Source organism: Perognathus longimembris, chromosome 15 (genome assembly GCF_023159225.1).
Source record: "Perognathus longimembris pacificus isolate PPM17 chromosome 15, ASM2315922v1, whole genome shotgun sequence".
NCBI classification, from domain to species: Eukaryota; Metazoa; Chordata; class Mammalia; order Rodentia; family Heteromyidae; genus Perognathus; species Perognathus longimembris.
In genome coordinates this window covers 9,648,670-9,671,127 of record NC_063175.1, presented here as the reverse complement: position 1 = coordinate 9,671,127, position 22,458 = coordinate 9,648,670, and the positions used below count along the sequence as shown (strand labels likewise).

Here is a 22,458-nt window from a genome sequence, read left to right as displayed (position 1 = left end):
GCAGAGAGTGGTGGCTTTACTAATGAAGAAACTAGACAAAAAGGGGTTAGAAAGAAAAGAACGGTAAGTTCTGACACCTGTGGAAAATACAATACTAGACTGTATTTATTATCTATTTACTATATAGATAGAAAGCTATATGGAGTACAGAAGAGAGCATGAGTGGTGTCAAAAGTAGGATTCTTTGGTATGCAATTAGTAAAGTCATGAGAGCATATGAAACAGTATTAAAAGATAATATAGACAGGGAAGAAGAAATAAATATTTAGTGATTAGCCAGAAGAAGAAAAATCAAAGACTCAACTAGAAAGGAACACCAGGATAGAGGAAGGGATGAATGACATGGGAAGACTGGGGTATCACAAAAAGCAAAGAGAAACTATTCCAAGAAGGAAGGTGCAGTCATGTGCACTAATGTGGCATGAGGAAGTCTAAAACATACCCACTTGCGTTTGTGTCTGGGAGGTCACTGAGGACTGCAGCAAGGACATCTGGGTGTGTAACAAAATTGTGCACATGACAGAAATTTCTACCAAGGGGAGACTGGAAGCTTGGCTTTAAGTGGTATGGTGCCTACCGACCAAGCTGAAGCCCTGAATTCAATCCAATACCACCAAAAAATTAATCATATCTTATTATCTATAAGATTAAATGGTGCTAGAATTCAGTACACAAAGTTACAACGAAGGGAAGATGGGAAAATATATTATAGCAGCTTGAGATGAGATGGGAAGAAGATGTTGTTTTTATTTTATATAACCACAATTTTAAATACATATTGAAATAGTGGGGGAGGGCAGAGTAAGTAGAAAAGAGAAAATTGAAGGCAATGGAAAGACAAGGGATCAGAGTTACTAAAAAGAATAAAGCAATTATTCCATGACTTTAGTTTGGCAAATTAGATTCTCCAAATAGGTTAGTAATATCTCGGGGCGGGGGGGGGGGGGGGGAGAACCAACCCTTTCCTAAAATTAGACAATGTTCTGTTTTTGGGATGTTGATTTTTTTTTTGACCATGTGAGTACCAGCATTTGAACTTGGGGTCTTGTTCTTATTTAGCTGATGTTCTACCTCTTGAACCAGCTCTTGTTTTGCTGGTTATTTTACACTTTTCTGCCCTTGCTGGCTTCAAACCATGATCCTCTAGATTTTGGCCTTCTGAATAGCTACAATTACAGATGGAAAGTCATCAGTGCTGCTTTTCTTCTCTTTTCTTTCCTACCTTCCTTCCCCCTTCTTTCCTTCCTTCCTTCCTTCCTTCCTTCCTTTCTTCCTTCCTTCCTTCCTTCCTTCTTTCTCTCCTCTCCTCCCCCCTTTCTCTCTGCCTCTCTCTCTCTTTCTCTTTTTGTTTGGTATAATGTTGAAAATCAAACCCAGGACCTGGTGTTCACATACTCTTATCATGGAGCTACATTCCCAGCCCTGCTGCTGTAAGTGGCAAGGTTACTCCCTTATTGACATCACGTATTGAGGACAATGGGAATAGATCATAAATACACTCACATGTCATGCTAAACCTCTCAGCTCTCCTGTGTAGTTCATTTCACCCACTTTCACATTGAGTCTTTCTTTATTCACATCACCCTCTGTTCAAATATCTTTTCCACAATATTTTTGTCAGACAATTAACCTCTACCCAGCCTTTAAATGCCAGCTCAGTGTTACTTCCTCTGAGAAGCATTCCTATCCATCATGGCCTAAGCTCTTCTCACCCCCCCCCCTTTCCCCATGTCTATCTGATGTTCAACCAGCTATGTAACTATTCATTATACCCAAACTGCAGAGTAATCAAACATTCTCTTCAAGTGAGGAGAGCTTTACAAGAAAACTCTTGTGTCATGAAAACAGATCCAATCCATTTTAAGATGGAAATAGCAAAGAATATGTTCTGACAATAAAAATAAAATCAGAATCAATTAACAAGCAACCTAGAACATTCCCAAATCCTAAAAAAATAGCCCATATCTAGATAACACTTGACCTCTTTAATGTAGTAGGCAGTCAGTCTCAAAAACAACCCTTAGAAATTTTAAAATACTTGATGACAGTAAAGCATTACAAGAGCAAAATGTGTGAGCTGCAACTAAAGAAGTACTTATGAATAAAATGACAACTTTAGAAGAATGGATAGACTTCTTACAAAATATAACTTAACCATAGTGGTTCTGACACTGAAAAGTATAAAACACTACTGAAAGAAACTACTGATCTGAGTAAATGGAGAAATGTGCCAAATTCATAAATTGAAAAACTAAAAGTTACAGCTCTCTCCAATGGATTTAAAGTCAAGAGTAATCCCCATCAAAATCCTTGTCAAATTTTTGGAGAAATTGACAAACTGATTTAAAAACATGTATAGAAATGCAAATTACTTAGAATAGCCACAGTTCCTGAAAACAGCCATAAAGTCCATTGCAAAAGCCAGAGACACTAATGTGGTATATGTACATAATATAATTTTACTCATCGATTACAAAGAATGATACTGTCCCATTTATAAAGAAATGGAAAGACTTGGAAAAAAGTATATTCAGTGAAGTTGGTCAGGCCTAGAGAAAATGAAGGATCCATCTTTTCCCCTATATCTAGAAGCTAGATTTAGTTCACAAACTCATAAGTAAATACATTGGGTGGTGTACAAGTGTATATAAATGTATTAACTGAAATATGGTAGATTTAAGGAGATCTCAAATAGTGCAATTCCATAAAAGCCAAAATCAAAGCTCAGCAAAATAAAACACCAGGAAGTAGTTACTAGAAATGGATGGAGTGGGGTCAAGGAGAAAGGGCTAGATGAATAACAAGAAGAAGGGGAAAGGAGAAAGGGCTGGATGAGTGACAAGGAGAAGAGGGGGAAAGTGCAGAGAACCCAATGTTTAGCCCACAAAATTAAGAAAAGTGAGGGAAGAGATGGGGAGGGAAAAGATGAGTGAGAATGTTCAGAGGGGTCACTCATCAAGATATTCATAAAATGCTTTGTTACACAGCAACTCCTTTGTACAACTACTTAAAGATTATAATAAAAATAAAAGTAATAAAGTTTTTCAAATTGGAAAAAAAGCAAATTAGAAGCAAATGGACTGAGGTATGCTCAAACATGTGGTAGGGTTCAATCTCACCTCTCCCCCAAAAAAACCCACTAAAACTCTTTTCTTCAAAAGAATATACTAAAATGAAAAGGCAAGTCATATACTGGTCAAAGTATATATTAGATAAAACTTAGAACTCAGTAAGATATATATAAGCCAATAAAAGTGGACAAAAGATTTAAATCTGTATTTCACAAAGGTCTAGGTATACCTTATAAGTTTGTTTGGTAAATGATCTACATTGTTGGGCAATAGGAAAATACCTATCATGGTAGTAGAAGAAAAATGATGTCCACCAGCCTCTGCCTCTGAAACACGTAACTCATCAGAGGAACTTGCCTGGCCTGCGTTGAAGGAGCACTTAAGTTTGGAAATGGCTCTCCTTCAATTAAAAAAAAAAATCAGGAAGTGGTGCTGTGGCTTAAAGTGGTAGAGTACTAGCCTTGAGCAAAAGAGCTTATGGACAGCACCCGGGCCCTGAGTTCAAGCCCCATGACTGACCAAAAAAAAAAAAATCAGATTTTTAAAGAGCAGGGAAAAAAAATCACATCAGAGACAATAAAATCTAAACATGACTATGAATAATATAGAAATTTTCCACCATTGATAAGGAAAAAAAGGTACCCAAAAATTATGCTAATGGAGCCTATGTTTGAGGCTGGGAGCTGCCTGTAATCCTAGCTACTCCGGAGGCTGAGATTTAAGGATTGAGGTTTGAAGCCAGCTAGGGCATAAAAGTCCATGACACTAGTACAATTAACCACCAAAAGAGCTGGAAGTGATGCTGTGGTTCAAGTCCCAGACTTGACTGAAAAAGAGAAGCAAGAGTGTGAGGCCTTTCAAGCCTCAGTACCAGCACACACTATGTGTGCCTGGGCAAGTGTACACACACACGTACACGTACGTACACACACACACACACACACACACACACACCAGACTGGGGCTATATACTGTGTTAAACATAATTAAATTATGCCACTTTGATGAGCCTTAAAAACATCCTACATGCAAGGTGTCATACAAAATGACAGTTAATATAGAATTCCATTTCTACAAAATATACAGAATAAAACAATTCCAAGAGAAAGTAGTAAAGGGGGCTTACTGGCTACAGAGTTTCCATGTGGGATGATGTAAAGTTTGGGAAACAAGTAATGGTGGTGGTTGCAAAACATTGTAGGTAGAACTAATGCTACTGAACTGTACACTTGAAGTAATCAAAATCGTGTTATGTGTATTTTATCACAGTAAAAAACATTAAGGCTTCCACAATTTCTTAGGAAGAGCTATCATTTAGAAGCTTTCCAGAAGGCCTAATTTGTCTTATTTACAGGTGTTTCTAAGGCTTCCACATCAACATAAAGGTTACAGGAAGGTCTCTACACAAACCCCAGCCCCCTCCCCCCAAAAAGTGCGACTATCCCCCCACACTCTCGTTCTGTTCAGAGTCTGAGCATGGTCCTGGTCAGAATTTCTCGACTTGCACTGTTAAATAAATCCCATTGGTGTTTATTTTTCAGCAGCATGAACTTCATTATTTCATTTACGCTTGCTTAGAGAATGAAGGGTTAGAAAACAAATCAAGTCTTCATTTTTTTCAGCAAAATTTAATTAAAAGCTAAACTTGTTTACTTTTCCTTGTAACAGGGTAATTTCCTGGGCTCTTATTTTTTTTTGTGTGTGGGACTAGGTATATAACCCAGGACCTCATGCATGCTAAGCAAGCACACTGCCACTAAGCTAGTCCTTCTGAGCTCTTTATATTAACAATTTTATTAAAATCAAGCCTATAAAATGCAGTAATGGCATAAATCTATAAAATGAGTGGATGAGTAGAATACAGTTTATGTATACAATGCTATATTGTTGAGCTATAAAAAAATGAGGTACTGATACATGCTACAACACAGACAAATCCTAGGAAGGTTCCAATAAATGAAAGAAGCCAATGGCAGGGCACCATTTATTGTTTAATTCTATTTATGTGAGATGTCTAGAACTGGCAAGTCTGTAGACACAGAAAATAAATTATTGGTTGACTAAAGTAGTAGTAGGGGGCAGGGAGCATGGTTAATATCTTCCAGTAGTACAGAATCCTCCTGGAAATGAAGAAAATGTTTGAGAATCAATTGTATGTGTACTTACACACCTCTTTGAATAGACTAAAAACAATGAACTCTATTCTTTAAGTGGGCAAATTGCATGATATGGAAATTGTATGACAAAAAATGCAAAAAACCCACACTAAGAAACATTACATACAGATCTCAGTCCTTGTTGACAACAATCTCATATAGCCCTGGATTCAGTGGAACAGAATGATATGGTATCATACAAAAGAAATGAAATCTAAGTACTATGTTGACAGAGAAACGAAAGCTAAGATAGGAAAATGGCTAAGATCACAGCATGGTATGTCTAAAGCATGGTTTAAAGTACAGATTTGAGGAACACAGCCCAGTTGAATGAGTAAATGTAGAAAAAGTGCTTTGAATTCTGTTCTAAGCTATAGTATTATGTAGACGGTATGCTTTATATTTTATCCTGAGTTATAGTACTGTGTAATAGACCTTTCTAGGATAAAATGTTCTATATCTACACTGCCTAATGATGCACCCACTAGGCATAACTGGCCTTTGACCTCTTGAAATGTATCCAGTGTGACTAAGGAAGCAGAATGCTAATTGTATCTAATTTTAATTGTAAAAGATACATGTGAGATGTAGCTGCACATGACCAGGTCTAGATAAAGGAAACAATGCAGTTTGATGAGCCTGTGGACAAGTTACAGACGCAAAGAACAGGGCTACCCAACAGGCCAAAGCTTAGAAATCTGGGGCACATTTCATAGTCTAGAGAGCTGAATAAAGACCGGCTGGTAGGGTCTAAAAGACACTTTAAATCTTCAACTATGATTAATATTACACAACAAAGCGACCAAGTCTTGTATCAGCTGATAAAGTTAATGTGAACGGTCTATGTAAATGTAAGGTGACTTTTTAAAAACCAGAACAGACCTGTAGAAGATGGAGAAAGGAACTTACATTCTCTGAGGAGACAGAGTTTAATTCCCTCATTTCAGATCATTCTTCTGCTCACCCTCAAGGGCAGAGCCACCTTCTGCTTACAGCACATTACCTAAACATGGCAGGGATGCTGTAAACGCCCACTGAACTACTCAAGTGAATACTTCACGGAGTTTGCTGAGTAAGTAGTGAAGGAACAGGACAAAGAACTCCCAGGTGAGCCAGATGTAGTCATTTTTATTGATTAAGGCCCCTCTCTCAGTAAAAAGCTGGTAGTGGTATGCACAGGTCACCTCAGCTGCATGGAAGTGTAAATAGGAGGATCACAGTCCAGGCCAGCCCAAGCAAAAATTGAGAACCTAATCAAAAAATATTTGAAGCAAAAAAGGGCTGGGGTTTGGCCCAAGTGTTAGAGGCCCTGAGTTCAAACTTCAGAAATGAGAAAGAAAAATTCCAGAGGTGAGATTGGAAGAGACAGGAGAACAAATGCGATCCACATCATGAAAGAACAAAAAGCAGCCACGACATCAGTCAATGCCTGTAGGTTAGTCACTTGCACACAAAGTTCTCCAACTACTTATTTAACACATTTGTACTATCATACTTTGAGTGGAAGTGACTTTCATCTAAGATGCTTGAAGCACTTGATTAGAAACCATTAATTATGATTCCATGAGGTACAGATTATTATTTCCATTTTGAAAAGCACAGCACTGAAAAGTCAAATAATACACCCATGTTTAAAAGACGATTATTATAAAAAGTAAAAAGCCACAGTCTGTTTACTTTAACCCAAAAATACGATTCCTGCTTTCTTCCTTGAATACATCTATTGAAAGCAAATTCACTGGGAGAGACAGCCTGGTGTTATAAGTGCTCCATCTCAGCATAAGGCCAACATGAAACCTGATGAACTACTTCTCAATCACAGGTTTCATTAACAACTGCCTGCAACTCGGAAGGTCCACATTCCCATGAAGTTTGCTCCTCCAGGCAAATGCATTTCCTAACTCCACAGATGACTCAACCCAAAGAAGGCATCGTGTACACAACAGAGACCAGAATAAACTCAAGGCCTCTGTATGTCAGCCGATCTCATGAACTACAACTCTGAGAAACACTGACTAAGAGAAGCAGGACATGAGGAAATGGGGAAAGGCTAAGCCTAAATCCAATCACCAATGGTGGAAAGGCAGAGAGGCATGTGCAGAAAAAAAAAAATCTTACAGAACATATGGAAAAGATGTGGGAATGCTTAAAAAATTAGCTTCTATTCTTGATGATCCTCTTGTATCCCCTTCCTGTGGTTGTACCTGAACTATCTCTGTATCTTATCTGAGTACATTGGAAACTGTGTATACTGGTATTAGAACTAGGAAATAGAAAGGGAATACCAAAATCGAGAGACACAGGGTAAAAAAGGCAAATGACTACAAAAGCAGTATTTGCAAAACTGTTTGGTGTAAATGAACTGAACAATTCATGGGGGGGAAAGGGGGAGGGGGGAGGGGGAGAGGAGAATGAGGGAGGAGGTAACAAACAGAACAAGAAATGTATCCAATGCCTAATGTATGAAACTGTAACCTCTCTGTAATTCAGTTTGATAATAAAAAATATATATTAAAAAAAGAATTGTATCCAATGCCTAACGTATGAAACTGTAACCTCTCTGTACCTCAGTTTGACAATAAAAATATATTAAAAAAAAAAGAAAAGAAAATTTAGCATTGCTTCTTTGGTGTTACCAAAATAGTTAAAGCAGTTATCTCCCATTAAAAGAAAAGAAAGGTGGGCTGAGCCTAGCATGCACGAAGCCCTGGGTTCGATTCCTCAGCACCACATAAACAGAAAAAGCCAGAAGTGGCGCTGTGGCTCAAGTGGTAGAGTGCTGGCCTTGAGCAAAAAGAAGCCAGGGACAGTGCTCAGGCCAAGTCCCAAGCCCCAGGCCTGGCAAAAAAATAAATAAAAATAAAATCTAAAAAGGTGGTATAAAACTATGGCTCTTCTCAATAGATAGATCACTCGGTGATCAATGCTGTGCTTCAGAATTTTTAGCTACAGCAGAGGATTCCGAAGTTTGTCTCAATGTAGAAAAGTCCATCAAATATCAGCTCAGGGCCGGCACCTGTGGCTCACACCTGTAATCCTAGCTGCTCATGAGGCTCAGATGTGAGGACTATGGTTCAAAGCCAGCCAGGACATAAAAGACTCTTATGTCCAATTAAGATGTTGTTTTGGGGTTTGGTTTTGTGGGGGGGTTTGGTACTGGGAATCGAACCCAGGACGTTGTACTTGCTAAGCAAGTGCTTTGCCACTGAGCTGCATCCCAGCCCCTCTTATGTCCAATTAAATAGCTAAAAGCCAAAAGTGGAAGTGTGGCTCAAGTGGTAGAAGACTAGCCTTGAGTACAAAGCTTTGTGTTCCAACTCCAGTGCCAGCACCAAAACAAATCAGCTCAAATTATTTCAAATATATCTGATAATCAGTTTATCTGATGTTGAATCAGACAGATACAATCAAGAGACTACTGGGAACTAGGGCAAACTGAAGAGAACAGCCCCTACAGACAGATGCCAGCTTTGCTATGTCAGCTGAATGCTTCCGTGCAGGAATGCATGCATGCCATTGCCACTTTTCTAAGGAAGCAAGAGAAGGGGTGGGGGAACTAAGACAAATACATCAAAAATTATAATAAATATAAACAGGTAAAGATGCTTATTAAGAGCCAAATATCAGGTGAGATTCAAAAAGAGCTGTCAACAATGACAACAATTTAGTGAAAAACAGGAAGAAGTGTACTATATCCACAAGGAAGAGGTTAACAGGGTCATGTCTGAAGTCAGACAAAGGTCCACGTCGTGGCTCCAGTAATTTGTGGTACATGATCACATCCATCCCTCTAGGCCAGTCAACTCCTCTGTAGATTGGGGAAGATCAAAGCAATAATAGAGAGAGTGAGGAAGAGGTACAGAGAGAGACAGACAGACAAGAGTGACACGCTGAGAACATCGACTTGCAAACTGTTGGCTTCAAGAATGCTGGTATGCTGTTATACAAAACAAGTTAGCTCTGGGAATTAGGGTTAAAAAGGCAAGTTGCAAAATACTTAAGCAAATTCTATCACTATGTGCATAATTGGTTCATTTATTTAAAATTTTATTGTCAAGGTGATATACAGGGCTGGGAATGTGGCCTAGTGGCAAGAGTGATTGCCTCCTATACATGAAGCCCTGGGTTCAATTCTTCAGCACCACATATATAGAAAAGTCCAGAAGTGGCACTGTGGCTCAAGTGGAAGAGTGCTAGCCTCAAGCAAAAAGAAGCCAGGGACAGTGCTCAGGCCCTGAGACCAAGTCCCAGGACTGGCAAAAAGAAAAAGTCTCACCGACTTTCCTATCTTGCTGGCTTTAAACCGTGAGCCTCAGATCTCAGCCTCCTGAGTAGTTAGGATTTACAGGTGTGTGCTACTGGTGCCTGGTTCTTCCCTGAGCTCTTTCACTCAAGGCTGGCACCTTACACTTGAGCCACACTTCCAATTCCAGCTCTCTGGTGATTACTTAGAGATAAGATTCTCACAGACGTTCCTGCCTGGACTGGCTTTGAATCAAAATCCTCAGATGTCAGCCTCCTAAGAAGCTAGGAATACAGGTGTGAGCTACCAAGTCCTGGTCATGTAGTAAGCCTTAATGTAAAATAGTATACATCTTACAGTTAACAATATAATTTCACATATTACTTTCTGATAATAAAACAACAAGATGCCAAAACAGGAATATGACTCTCTTGTGTAGGTGAGGTTTATACTTTATAAAAGAAATCCTGTTTCTTTCAAAATCAGCTCATTTCCGATTCTGCCACCAGCAGGTCTGGCACTGGAATGGAAAACTACTGACTTCACTTTGCAGCACTACAAGTGCTCTCCTTGTTTTGCTTTTAAAAAGAAAAGAAAGCCCTCCATGGACTTGCTCCAGTCTACTGCACAGACCTTCATTCTTTCCACTCCCTTCTTCTGTCCAGGGCTGACCTAGTTGTCCTCACAGGCAGACCTGTCAGCTGTGAAAGCGCTCTATCCAAGCTCTGGAAAACTACCCCGAGTCTTCTAAAACATTCTCAAACTTCAAAGTTGTTCAGCTTGCAACTTAAAATATTTGCTCCCAGTACCAGGGCTTAAACTTAGGGGTCTGAGGGTTTTGTTTTTGTTTTGTTTTGGCCAGTCCTGGGCCTTGGACTCAGGGCCTGAGCACTATTCCTGGCTTCTTCTTGCTCAAGGCTAGCACTCTACCACTTGAGCCACAGCGCCACCTCTGGCCGTTTTCTGTATATGTGGTGCTGGGGAATTGAACCCAGGGCCTCATGTATACGAGGCAAGCATTCTTGCCACTAGGCCATACCCCCAGCCCCAAACTTAGGGGTCTGAGACTGGCAAGGTTGGCACTCCACCATTTGACCCACACCTCCAGGCCAGCTTTTGTGCTGGTCATTTGGAAGATGTGAGTCCCAGATTTTTCTGTCCCGGCTGGCTTTAAACCACAGTCTTCCAGATCTTGGCCTCCTGAATAGATATGATTACAGGCATGAGCCACCAGTGCTCAACTCAATTTAAAACATTATCCCTTACTCAGAATGCTCAGATTTGATGATGACAGTGCAAAGCCAGCCCGGGCAGGAGGAAAGTCCGTGAAACTCTTATTAACCAAAACAAAAACAAAACAAAACAAAACAAAAACAAACAAACAAAAGTGAAACCATGGCTCAAGTGGCAAAGCACCAGCCTTGAGCAAAAACGCTCAGGGACTGCACACAGGCTGAGTTCAAGCCCCAGGTCTGGCACAAAGTTTTCCCTGTTTCCACTAAATTTCTTTTCCTAGTTTTAGACCTAACTAGTTGTTTTTCCTTTGTAATGCCTAGTGATTTCGACTCTGCACCTAGCAGAGATAAGGAACAGTTATACATGTTTTAAAATACATACATATATACATTGAGAGAGAGGGGGTGGAGAGAGAGAGAGAGAGAGAGAGAGAGAGAGAGAGAGAGAGAGAGAGAGAGAGAGAGAGAGAGAGAGAGGCTCTGTGTTCAATCCTTGCTTCCTTGCTACTACCAAGGCTTGGCATTACTGCTTGCTTGGCTTGCTTCCTTAGCTGGCACTCTACCACTTGAGCCATGCCTCCAGCCCCATTTTTAACTTATTTTGGAGATGGAGTTTAGCGCACTTTTCTGTCCTGGCTAGCTTTCATCACAGTCCTGTAGGTCTCAGTCTCCCGAGTAGCTAGGACTACAGGCATGAGCCGCTGGCCCCTAGCAACTATTATGCATTTTAATACACCCTCTTCTCAATTTTGGAGATAAATGAACTGGGGATTGAATAACATATTAGGGACTAAGTAAGCAAATGAGCCAGAATTCAAACCCAGATCTGCATGCAGAGCCATAAACTTGACTGCTCTAGGGCTGTTCACACAGAAGTCAAAGACAACAGAGCTGTAGGCTGATCAGCAAGTGTAAGACCTTGGACGACCTCGCAGGCAGAAAGGAGGAGGTGCCCAGGCAGCCAGGTGCCCTCTTTCTCCAACCTTCTTCTCAGCACGTACTAACATCAACAGGGCAGAGAGGGCACAGAAACTGCTAGGCTACATAGGATGTTTTCTCTTAGCCCCAGGGGCCTGCAGGTAAAAGCTGTTCTTAGGCAAAGCTAGCCTGGTTCTAAGTGGTTTGTAGCTCATCATTTCTCGAAAGCAGCGCTGTGCCAAGCTGAATAAATAAATAAGAAAGCCAGCCGGAGAAGTCAGGGCCAGAACAGACACTGGTTGCCTGGCTGCCAGATCTTTCCAGTTCTAGTCTGGTGACAGCCACTGCCTCAACCTTCAGATTTCTACCTCCTGATAAGAAAGTAAGGACATAATGTGACTAAGGATTAAGATGGCCTTTTGCTACAGAGAGTAGTTAATGGAAAAACATGTTGCTTGAGAAGAGAAGTTTGCGATTTCTTAAAGGTATCCCTACCGAATCAACGTGTCTTCAAGATGAGCTGGACAGGAGGAGGACCCTGTGGCCTTGCCTCTCCACCTATTATTTTTTCCTGTCTAGCAACTACAAAGTTGTTCTGAAGGCCTCCTCTAGCTGCTGAGTAGATTTTGTTCCAGTTTTCTTTCAGTGCAATCTGCAAATTAAGAAATTAATTTTCGGGGCTGGGGATATGGCCTAGTGGCAAGAGTACCTGCCTCATATACATGAGGCCCTGGGTTCGATTCTCCAGCACCACATATACAGAAAATGGCCAGAAGTGGTGCTGTGGCTCAAGTGGTAGAGTGCTAGCCTTGAGCAAAAAGAAGCCAGGGACAGTGCTCAGGTCCAGAGTCCAAGCCCCAGGACTGGCCAAAAAAAAAAAAAAAAATTTAATTTTCCCCTAAAGTCACGAGACTACACATTCCTTTGAAAACAGTTTCACTGGCTGGGACTCAGTTCAAAGGGAGAGTGAGTGTGTGTGAGGCCCTGGGTTCCTTTGTACTGCATTCCTAAGTTCTTGCTAAATACCAGCCCTGCCCTTAGCTAGGAAATAAAAGTTACAAATAAGACCCGGTTCTTCATTTTGTTCTTCCAAGATTTTTAAAAATATAAATGTATTGTTATTATTATTTTTTTTAATTTTTAATTTTTTTTTTTGCCAGTCCTGGGCCTTGGACTCAGGGCCTAAGCACTGTCCCTGGCTTCTTTTTGCTCAAGGCAGCACTCTGCCACTTGAACCACAGCGCCACTTCTGGCCATTTTCTATATATGTGGTGCTGGGGAATCAAACCCAGGGCTTCATGTATGCGAGGCGAACACTTTACCACTAGGCCATATTCCCAGCCCTGTATTGTTATTATTAAGGTGTTGTATAGAGAGGCTACCATTTTGAAAGTCCAGTAATGTGTACGTTTCGTTTTTGGACAATGTTACCCCTTCCTCTGCTTTCCCCTAGCCTCCCCCTCTCATCCCTGCCTACAAGTTCCACATGGTGTATACTGAATTTCAAGACTGCATTCGCTCATTCTTCTTCCCTCCCTTTCTGTACCTTCCCTTTGCCTCACCCCCCCCAAAACTAAAACAAATACCATCACCACCTGGTTCTTCTTTTGAAGGATTATATAGTCTAGTGGAAAACACAATAAATAATGCTTGCGGCTGAGTGTTGATCTTAGCTACTCAGAATGGAGTTAAGGGGTGACAAATTTAACAAGAAATGTACTCACTACCTTACATATGTAACTGTAACCCCTCTATATATCATCTTGACAATAAAATTAAACTAATTTTTTTAAAAAAGAGGATAATGGTTTGAGCCTAGAGTACAAGACCTATCTGAAAAACAAACTAAAGCAGCAAAGCCTGAGGGCATGGCCCAACTAGTAGAGCACTTGCAAAATGTCAAGAGTTTCAAAGCCAACGAGCAACTGAAAAATGTCTGAGCAAACTGCCTTCCTAGAACTACAAAATTCTACCTACGAATCACACTAGGAGTCAACTAAGCCAGTGTGAGAGGGAGGACATGGAGAAAAGGACTATCTAAATTCAAACTTCAAAATCTGTATCAGTAGCCAGGCACCAGTGGTAACCAAAGCTATCCAGGAGGCAGACACCCGAAGATCATGGTTCAAAGCCAGCTCAGGCAGAAAAGTCCCTCTGAGACTCTTATCTCCAATTAACCACTCAAAAACTGGAAGTGGAGCTATGGCTCACAGTGGTAGAGTGCTAGCCTTGAGCAAAAGAGCTCAGGGACAGTGCCCAGGCCCTGAGTTCAAGCCCCAGGACTGTCAAAAATAAAATCTGAAATGTGCTCTGGGCAGAAAAGTGGCACTGCGAATGGAAGTAAAAGAGAATGAACATACAGGTTTCACAACTTTATATGGCTCAATACAGGCTGAATAGCTCTTATCAGAAATGTTTGGGACCAAAATGTTTCAAATTTCAGAGGTTTTAATTTTTACTTGGGGGGGAGGGGATATGAATTGGAACATTTGAATAAATGCTGCTGGTTGAAAATCCCTAATCTGTAAGTCTGAAATCCAAATGGCATTTTGCCTACTTTAAAAAAGTTACTAGTTTAAGAGTACTTCATTTATCAGATTCTCAGATTGGAGATGCTTAACCTGTACCATCAAATCAAAGAGCTGGAGAGAAAAAAGCATGAAGCTAGAGAGCTATGTGTGATCAAATTGACTGTTAAGTGAGTAGACAATTATAAGGGACTGGTTAAAGTGCCCATATGACGGTGTATAATGTAATCATGAACATAATGGTGAAAGACTGGTCAGTAGTCTCTGGCCTATGATAGAGTACCTGCCCAGCAATCACAAAGCTCCAAACTCCAGTATCACAAAAATAATACTGAAATCTATCTGATGAATAAAACGTTCACTAAAACAAATATTGAGGTAGGTAAGTAAAAAAATTAGTTACAAGCCAGTATGTTCACATATGATGTAATTTTTATGAAAAAAATCATATTCACAAGAAAAAGATAAATAGTATAAAATGCTAATAGCTATTTTTAGGAACTAGACTTTGATTCTCTTTTATTTTCCAATTTTTCTGTTTTATTATGAAATAGTATAAAAATACAAAGTAAGCTGGGCACTGGTGGCTCACGCCTGTAATCCTAGCTACTCAGGAAGCCTGATATCTGAAGAATGCTGTTCAAAGCCAGGAAAGTCAGTGAGACTTTTCATCTCTAAGTAGCCACCAAAAAGTTGGAAGGGAAGTTGTAGCTCAAGTTGTACAGAACTAGCCTTGAGTGAAAATGCTAAGAGACAGTGCCAAGGCCCTGAGTTCAAGTCCCAGGACTTGTGCGCGTGAGGCACACGCACACACACACAATTCCAAACTAGATGACAGCCCTTCTCATAGGCCAAGTACTATAAAAGAAAACTATACATGTGGCTCACTCATATCTAAAGTAAGACCTAGTTTTGGCCTTATGCCATTACTGGAGCTTGAACTAAGCCTGACTGCTGTCTCTTAGCTTTTTCACTCAAGGTGAGAGCTATACCACTTGAGCCACAGCTCCACTTCTGGAGATAAGGAGTCCCTGCCTGGGCTAGCTTTGAACCACAATCCTCAGATTTCAGCCTCCTGAGTAGCTAGGATTATAGGTATGAGCCATCACACCCTATTTTGTAAGCACAAGTATCTAACTAAACTTTATTAAAGGCTTGCTTTACACTAGGCACTGAAATATGGATACAAAGATAAATGAAGCACAGGCCTAGAAAACTCAGCCAAGGGGAACAGACGGACAGGTAGACAGAAAGTGTGATGTGAGCATGGGACTGTCTAAACAGAGATCACCGAGTATCACAGAGCTCTGGGGCCAGAGACCACGGATGCTCTACAAGCTGCTCATTTATACCTGCCTCATGTCCCCCAGGGAGTCACAGTTACCCCAATCACCTTGACCTATTTGTCACCAGAAGAAAAGTGGGGAGGAGGGCAGGGAGAGACACTGCACCTATTATACTAACCAAGCCTACAATGCAGTATTTATGTACCCAACCTGCTATACAAGGAACCATTGTAGGAAGGACACAATGGCCAGACCAAGCCATGCCTTATCTGATGGTCTGCTCCTGTTCTTCAGTACTCGGAGTTGTTAAGGGCAGGTAGAGTTAGGTCTGGACTGCATGTGGACAGTTCTTAAGGAAAGCCAAAGAACTAGAAAAGAGGAAAGCCTAGAGTCCCCATCTTTTACTGAAAGACAAAAATGAATGGCAAAAATGAAGGTTAGCCATTGCTCTGGTTTGATTTCTCCCTGTTTCTGTTGTCTGTCTGTCTCTTTTTCTCTCTTACTTCATTCGTTCTTTTTGTTGCTGGTAGTGGGGCTTGAACTCAGGGCAAAGGCAGTGCCCCTCGCCTTTTTTACTTAACTCTAGCACTCTACCACTTGAGCCCCATCTCCACATAAGGCTTTGTGCTGTTTAATTGGAGATAAGAGCCTCATGGACTTTGCTGCCCTGGCTGGCTTCAAACCATGATCCTCAGATCTCAGCCTCCTAGTAGCTAGGATTACAGGCTTGAGACACTGGTATCTGGCTATCTTCAACAACTCTTGAAACATGTGGTTCAATTTTCATGTCATTCAGGGTTTTTTTTATTTCACAGAAATTGTTCTCCTTACCATACTACTTTTAGTTTTCATTTAAACACAAGAGGAACTATCCCACACACAAAATGTTTGGTCACATTTGAGTATTTATGTCTTTATTATACAGAAATTTAGTGGAAAAATAAAAGTTCCCTGAAAAGCTAAAAAGACAGGAAGTATTTTGGCAGAGTAGCCCAAGTAATTTTAACTTTCTTTCTTTTTTAACTGGGACACAAACTGGGTACCTGGCACTTTCACCTCCAACCCTACTACTCATAACATATAATCACAGTCAAAGGTGATTAGAAAAACTTTGCAGCTTATAGAAAATTCCATATACTGCAATGACTGTGTCATTGTATTAAAAATACTGTCTTCTCATGAGTTCTCAACACATTCTTGGAGCCACGCACATGGCTTATTCTTATCCCAAACTACACATTTAGCAACAGTCTTTCACAGTAGACTAGAATCTCCTATCCCAGAGTCACACTTGTTTTCACTGTTGTCTGCAGAGAGGTCAGTATTATGTCTGGCGCATGCTAGATAATAAATATTTGTTAAATGACCATCCGAGTATTTACACAGCCTTTTCCTAAAGAAAGGTAAGGAACTGGGCGCTAGTGGCTCATGCCTGTAACTCTAGCTACTCAGGAGGCTGAGATCTGAGGACTAGGTTCAAAGCCAGCCCATGCAGGAAAATTGATGAGACTATCTCCAGTAAACCACTCAAAAAAAGCTAGAAGTGGTGCTGTGGCTCAATTGGTAGAGTGCTATCCTTGAGCAAAAGAAGCTTGGGGACAGTGCCCAGGCACCAAGTTCAAGCTCCAGGACTGGCCAAAAAAAAAAGGAAGGAAAATTAGCTAGACAAAATAGCTGTAAAACTTGGTAGTCTTTGATAAGTTACAAGCCCACCTAGAGTTTTCTCTTTTCTATATTAAAAATGGAAATAAAACCACAGATAAGTACAAAAATGATTATAATTGTAATTAATATATGAAATAATTTATAAAAGTTGAGATATTTTCACTGTAAAATTATAATTATAACATGGTATTTGGGCTGGGCTGTGTGTACTTGTGTAAGTAATTAATGCCTTGGAGTACATTTTAGAAAATTTAAGGTTTTCTTAAATTTCATGTGTCATAAGAATTAAAAAATATAGTAGCTAAATTAAGCTGTTTTTGGAGTCAACTCTGTAATGATATTATGCTCACCAATACTTAGTAAACCAAAAAAATAATTTGTTAAACTAAATTTTTTACCAAAGGAAAAAAAATACTGTCTTCTGAGGTATTGGTGGCTCACGCCTGTCATCCTAGCTACTCAGGAAGATGAGATCTGAGGACCACAGTTCAAAGCCAGCCCAGGCAGCAAAGTCCATGAGACTCTTATCTCCAATTAACCACCAGAAAACTAGAAGTGGCACTGTGGCTCAAGTAATGGTTCAAGGTAGCCTTGAGTTGAAGAGCTCAGGGACAGTGCCCAGGCCCAGAGTTCAAGCCCCATGACTGACACTAAAAATTAAAAAAATAATAAAATTAAATACTGCCTACTGTCTTGCATTAGAACTTATAGGCACAGGCAAAAACAGAATCCAAGGGGGCACACCAGATAGGAGAGAGACTCAATAAGTGAGACTACATTAAAATAAATTTCTGCTAAGAATAAAGTTCAGCTATGAATATAGGTACTAAATATATAGAATATAGGTACTAAACAGCAAAGCAATTGGAAAAAGATCTTTACCAGCAATATATCAAAGGCCTAATATCCAATATAAGCAAGGAGCTCAAGAAACTAACCCCTCCCAGATTTTATATACCAATTACTAAATGGGCAAGGGAGCTGAGACTTCTCAGAAGAAAAGGTAAGAATGACAAATACATGAGGAAATGCTCACCATCCCTGGCCATAAAGGAAATGCGAATCAAAACAACCCTGAGATACCACCTCACCCAGCTAGATTGGTCAACAATTTTTTTTTTTTTTTTTTTTTTTTGGCCAGTCCTGGGGCTTGGACTCAGGGCTTGAGCACTGTCCCTGGCTTCTTCTTGCTCAAGGCTAGCACTCTGCCACTTGAGCCACAGCGCCACTTCTGGCCATTTTCTGTATATGTGGTGCTAGGGAATTGAACCCAGGGCCCCATGTATATGAGGCAGGCACTCTTGCCACTAGGCCATATCCCCAGCCCAGTCAACATTTTTAATTCTGACAAAAACAAATGCTAGCAGGTATGTGGGGGAACTACACTGCTGGTGGGAATTGTAAAATAGTACAGCTACTCTGGAAGCTCCTCAAAAAACAAAACATAGATAGCAATTAGGAATCGTGAAATATTGTTATTCACAGGGAAATGGTCAGAACTTGAACAAATAATGTTGAGCGAGACACAGAAAACAGAACACAGAAAACAAAGGGGCATGTCTCCCTGATATATGACTGTTAAGATGGGGTGACAGAGAGACAGTAGAGACCAGGTCTGTCAAACCAAAAACTGCTTGTCAAATGGTATTTCCCACAGGATTGGGTCAGCGACCCAACATTACGTAACTAAAACCAAACAACTACTCAACATATAAAGGTCAAAAATTGACCTCTCAGTGGAATACAATAGCTCAAAAGCTATGTATGTACGTTCATATAAGACTACTGTCGACATATTGTCTAATGTCGACATTACATTTAAAGTCCTAGGCGAATTTTCTTTGGCGTAGGCCACGTGGCTACTGTATATGTTCTTGGTACATTGGGTATTGTATATATGTCTGCTTGACCTAGGGAAGGGAAAGAAAAACAGGGTGTAAGATATCACAAGAAATGTACACACTGCCCTACTATGTAACTGTACCCTTTTTGCACAACACCTTATCAAAAAATTTCTTTTTAATTAATAAATTTTTAAAAAATCATAATATAGCCACAAAAAAATAGACCTTCCCTACCACCCAGCAATGGAATTTTACAAAACCATTAGAACGAATAAAATGTCATTTGCAGGGAAATCGCTGGAACTAGAACAAATCATATTAAGTGATGTAAGCCCAAATCAGAGACACAAACAGCGTATGTTCTCCCTGATATGCAGAAGTTAGATTTAAAATGCAATGGGACACAACAAAATACACAAAATTCTAGATACTCATATACAGAGAGACCAAAAGAGAAAATTACAAAGGTGCAGTACTCAAGCGCCTCTTCATATGTATATAAAATAATATACATACTGAAATGAACTCCAGAGATATGGGAACAAAGGACTTTTTTCTTAAATTGTTTTTTCTTTTTCTGATGACTCTGTATTCTTTACCTTATATATGGTATATTCATGTGTACATCTGTGGAAAGGCACAGAATCAGAGGAAAACGGGTGAGAAAGTGCAGCAGTGGAATGCAATGGGCACTGATGAAAGGGAGTTATACAAATCTTGAGTGGAGATGGGAGAGAATGAGGGAACGGATGATACTATGTGAAAGGAAATGTATTATTATTATTATCTGACGTATGTATATTACCCTGGTGTATATCAGCTCTAAAACAATAAATAAATAAATAAATAAATAAACTGCCAGGCACCAGTGGCTCACACCTGTAATCCTAGCTACTCAAGAAGCTGAATCTGAGGATCACAGTTCTAAGCCAGCCCAGGCAGAAGACCAGAAACGGAGATGCAGCTCAAAGTAGTAGAGCGCTAGCTTGCACAGAAAAAGCTCAGGTGCAGCATCCAGGCCCTGAGTGCAAGCCCCATGACTGACAAAAAAAAAACAAAAAAAAAAACTATTCTGTTCATATCTAGTTACCTTCATATTTAAGATTATATTCAAATAAGAACTTTTATAATTAACTTCCTAACAATTTATGAATGCTCCATAAGAAAACATTGTAAACCAGGCTCTGGTGGCTCACACCTGTAGTACTAACTACTCAGGAGGCTGAGATCTGTGGATCGAGGTTCAAAGCCAGTCTGTGCAATAACACCCATGAGACTCTTTTATCCAATTAAGCTCCAAAACAGTGCAGATCTGTGGCTCAAGTGGTAAAACACTAGCTTCAAGCAAAAAGTCCAGGGACAATGTCCAGGCCCTAAGTTCAAGCCCCAAGACAGACATAAAAGCAAAAAAACAAAACAAAACAAAACAAAAAAAACCCACATAGTAGATAAGACCCTAACGCTCCATTTGGCCCTGTTAGCCCCCTGTGTGTTCTTCCTGTATTTTAAAAATGAGTGACCTCTCAAAAGCCTGATCTCCGCTCTACATCTCTTTTCATTTCAGCCAATCACACCTCTCAACAAAGGCCTTCGGGTCATTCTTCCATAATCTAGGCACCCATTTTCTGTTGTCCCTTATTTCAAACTTCTATTCACTTTGAGTCTCTCTCCTTCTCTCCCTTCCTTCCTCACACACACACACACACACACACACACACACACACACACACACACACACACACAGAGTTAACAAGGAGCCCACCAGTCTGCTGTGCCTCCTTTCTGGGCCTGAAAGCACTGGAAAGGCTACTGAGGCTCAGGACTGCACAGAGCAGGGAAGGGTGTGGAGGCTACAGTGTGACCTGTGCTGTTGTAACCAGGAGAGTTACCCAGACAGCTAGGAGCCAGGACGGCTAAGCTGAAGCCAACATCTCAGGGGGAGAGATTCTTTTAACTCCAGATCTCTGTGCGGGGTACTTTTTGAGTATTTGCCAAATGGATGTTTCATCTCAGGGATCCCTAAATAATTTGACTGCTTCAAAGGAATGTTTGGCAGGAAAAGTAAAGCCTGCACAGGAATAATCTGCAAAGGATCCCATGTGAACAGCCTCTATATATGCGGCTTCTCCTGTACGAAGGGAAAGCAGAGCAGATGCGGTCTCTAGATTTAAAAAAAACAAACAAAAAAAAATTAAGAGCTACTTGAAATGACTGCTTCACTTCCCTGCTCCCCTTTCTGGGGTATAATTACACATGCAGACTGAAGAAACCAAGAGGAATCCGATGACACAGATGCCCACGCAAGCACATAGCTGGGAGCGTGGGTGCTGCCCGGCCCGGCCCGGCCCACACTGGCGTGGAGCTAGGCACCGGGCGCCGGAGGCAGCTGGGGGAAGAGCTAGGTCTGGAGGCAGCTCGGCCGGCGCACTGGGACACTCGCGCATGTGCAGGCAGAGGCAGAGGCAGCAGAGCCTCGCATACTTGGGATTTCTCCCCAGCAGATGAGCCTGACTCACCAAACTGAAGGGTAGCAAGTCACTGACAATTCAAAGTTGTGACATCCATGTTGAAAAACAAGTATCTCTATCCCTTACTCCTAGCATATTGTCCTTGAACTTAGTGGGTATAGGTTTAACTTCTTTTTTTTTTACACACATAATTGTTTTTAAATTAAAAAAAAAAACACAACGATCATATGGTATCAGATCTAAAATGCATCTGAAACTATGTCAAAAGCAATTATTCTTTCAAGAATAGTCCCCAAATTCCTCATACTTTATCTAAAACTAGTCTTTTACATTCTAAACTGTCTTTTAACCATAGGTAAGAGAGTATAAAAAGCTCTAATTATATTTTAATGACCATATAGAAGAAAAGGCATACTTCTGTCACGACTTACTCTAAGGCTGTATTTATTCCAACATCGCTATATCACAAACCAGTTTATATAGTTTTTTAAATCATAAAATTTTATCAAGCTAAAATAATTACCAATTCAGGAAAAGTTTAACTATTATCCACAAAACTTATTTCAGTGACTTTTCTGAACCATTCTTGACACTCTCTATGAAATCTTAAATTACACAAGAATGAAAACTTGCCAAAAAAAACCCCACTTAAACAAAATGAAAGGGAATAGCCAGGGTATTTCTTCACTCAGTGAACGAGCAGGCAGCCCCCTTTCCAGCACTCAACCATGGGCTGTGGTAGGAAGGACAGAAAACCGGGGTCTGGACATGTAAAATGGCTGAGTGTTATGTGAAGCCAATTCTGAAGCTTGCCCCTTTAGACTTGTACTTTGGAAGCCCATTTCCTTCCTTGTCATTTAAGTCAGTTTAAGTCTTTTAAAACTTTACTTACAGAAAAGGCTGAAAGACAGGCCTAAGAATCACTATATATGTTCTCAACAGTTGATATTTGCCTCGTGGGGCTGATCTTACTCTTATCTTCTCTCTCTCTCTCTCTCTCTCTCTCTCTCTCTCTCTCTCTCTCTCTCTCCAAACCATTTGGGA

General features: G+C 40.4%; 1 protein-coding gene and 1 long non-coding RNA gene across 4 annotated transcripts in view; one reads left to right on the top strand and one right to left on the bottom strand.

The window, feature by feature from the left end:
• Window positions 1-22,458, bottom strand: part of Spire1 (spire type actin nucleation factor 1) — a 175,713-nt gene that overhangs the window by 95,197 nt on the left and 58,058 nt on the right. The window lies entirely within an intron of this gene.
• On the top strand, window positions 12,974-19,837 carry LOC125364166. Its single transcript, XR_007213430.1, has 3 exons — window positions 12,974-13,283; window positions 18,470-18,473; window positions 19,816-19,837. It is a non-coding gene; the product is annotated as an uncharacterized LOC125364166 (long non-coding RNA).